Source organism: Telopea speciosissima, chromosome 6 (genome assembly GCF_018873765.1).
Source record: "Telopea speciosissima isolate NSW1024214 ecotype Mountain lineage chromosome 6, Tspe_v1, whole genome shotgun sequence".
Classification (NCBI taxonomy): Eukaryota; Viridiplantae; Streptophyta; class Magnoliopsida; order Proteales; family Proteaceae; genus Telopea; species Telopea speciosissima.
The window spans coordinates 22222248-22224716 of record NC_057921.1 but is presented as its reverse complement, the minus strand read 5'-3'; the positions used below and the strand labels follow the sequence as shown (position 1 = coordinate 22224716).

The following is a 2469-nucleotide window of genomic DNA, read 5'->3' as shown; positions in this document are numbered from 1 at the left end:
GATGTCAAACATGTTGGCGTACTGATATCACTAATCAAGCAGTTGGGACATGGTGGTGACCAATTCGAGGGTGAGCGATTTCACCAGGTTATGATTGGTTACCCCATTGTGCAGAGCATTAAAGGACATGCCATCATCTAGGTCCTTGATCTCCAGGGCTTCTCCATTAAAGCGAGTGACATAGTCTCGTATGGACTCATTGGGCCACTGCTTCACTGCTAACAAGTTCACGGCCGTGTTCTTTTACTTTACACTGCTTTGGAAGTGGCTCACGAATGCTCTGGCCAGCTCCGTGAAACTTCTTATGGAGTTGGGCTTTAGCTTGGCGAACCAAAGCGCTGCTGGTCCCTTCAGGGAGGTTGGGAAAGAGCGACATGACACGACGTCTGACCCACTGTATACCATCATCATCATGTTAAAGTAACTAATATGATTGTTGGGATCGGTCTTCCTGTCATAAGCCTCAAAGAAAGGTGGTTTGAAACATCGGGGGAGCTCGGCCCTCATTATCTCGATCGTGAAGGGGTGTTGGCTAGGCTGAAATTCTCTTCAGGGGTGCCCCCCTTTTCCAGGGCTTCCAACTTGGTGTTGATCTCCCTGAGTTTATGGTCAAGCTCGCTTTCCATTACCTGATTTTCTATCGGCTAGACTCATCCATTGCGCCCATTTACTTCTTATCGGTTCTCTTGCCTGACCAACCTTTGGAGACTGATTCGTGTAGTGCACGTGTCTAAATTCTTGGTATGGCTTTTCTCTATTCTACCACGGGTCTCTCGGGGCATTGAGACTGATGGCTCCAGTTCGTGTGAAGGGTTGACCCGAGCAGGTAGGTCTCCGATGCGAATGATCCCTGGAGGGGGAATGTTCCTTCGGGAGGGGTGAGATGACCCGGCCCAACTTTTGGTCCTATGTACTTCTTCCTCTCTTGGAGCTCTCTCATCTTCTTGTGTTGGCCTCAGGAGAACTTGTAATTCTCTAATTACTTCCCTGAGGAAGTCGTTCTATTGAAGAACCTGCCGCTGCAAGTCATGGATTTGGCCCCCTATAGTGGAGGTGGGGGCGGTAGAGCTCCCACACCCTGGGTGGTTTGAACACCTTTTGGGACTATGCTTGGTCCAACTGCCATTGTGAGTGACGGTCGGGGCCTTGCATCCCCACCGCTATTGCTGCCGGTGGCTGGGATCCAACTGCAGCCAAGGCTGTAGCCTATGTCTAGGATCCAGCCGCTGCAACTACTGCCTGGCATGCAGTTTGCTTCCCTGCCTATCCTCCACGAGTATTGTTCCTTGTCCAGCAAGCTACTGGATTCTCTACAATATGGGGAACCTCGGGATTGGAGGGAACAACATTCTGTTCATCAGCCATTATTTTTTATTAGCTTGTAGAACTTTGAAAGGCTTACAATCGTCATTCCCACAGACGGCTCCAATCTATTGCATCAAGAACTATGTCAGAACGACCTGTTCCTGCAATATAAAGTTAGCAAGAGAGGTGGGGTTGTGCCGATGCCTCCACTCCGATGCCGAAGTTAGATCTCTTAGCAACAGATAAGAATAATTGAAATTAGATAAGCGTGGAAGGTGTTTACCCTGTTATTTATAGGCAATGATAGGCAGAATCGTGCCCTAATAGAAAAGTAGAGCCCTAGGCATGGAGTGAGAGATTTTAAGAGTGATCTTGGGGATAGTGTTGATCCCTTGATCCCCTTATGCCTTATTAGGCACCATATGGGTGATAATCTCGGGCCATGGTAGTTCATGGCAGGATTTTCCTTAACAGAGTGCAGTGCTCAGGTTGTCCCCTCCCACTATGGGACGGTCCAGGTTCTAGGTCAGGTTGCCCTCATAAGGGGGTCAGTTTGGCAAACCCTTGTTATGGCATGAGGACTGGCCTCGCGCGTGCGTCCTTTGAGGTCTGGTGTTCACCTAGACCTCGCTCCTTGTGAATCTAGTCAACTCATGCTTATCCTATGTGATTTCAGCTCGTCCATGATATATGTGTCGATCTCTCATTAGCGGCTGACGTCTCTTGACATATCATGATCAGTTTACAATTATCTTCTTGAGAAGGTTTTTCCCTCTTCACAAAATCAATAAACTCAAGAGTGACATATTTCAATTTAGGCAGAAACCACATGAGTCTTTCTCTAGATTCATGGAAAGGTTCAAGGATCTCCTGTTAGAATACCCTCATCACGGTATTGACTTATGGCAAATTTGCCAAATCATTTATGAGGGAATTGACTTTCAGACCAAACAACTTTTAGAGTCTGTGTCCTATCGGATTTACCTCTTTTACTGATGAGAATGAGGCTTGGACATTTTTGACCAACTCGGCTGATAAGACTAGGGAGTGGAAATCCACCCAAGAGGTTAAAAGGACCACTAAGGGTTACCTCATTGAGGGTGTACCAGTCTAAGAAGCCAAACTAGATAGCCTCGTCAATAGGTTTGAATCCATAGTTCCTAA

At 47.3% G+C, this 2469-nt stretch overlaps 1 non-coding gene across 1 annotated transcript; it reads right to left on the bottom strand.

The window, feature by feature from the left end:
- Positions 1-2094: 2094 nt before the first annotated feature.
- LOC122666356 lies at positions 2095-2201 on the bottom strand. Its single transcript, XR_006333549.1, has one exon. It is a non-coding gene; the product is annotated as a small nucleolar RNA R71 (small nucleolar RNA).
- Between the last annotated feature and the right edge of the window lie 268 nt (positions 2202-2469).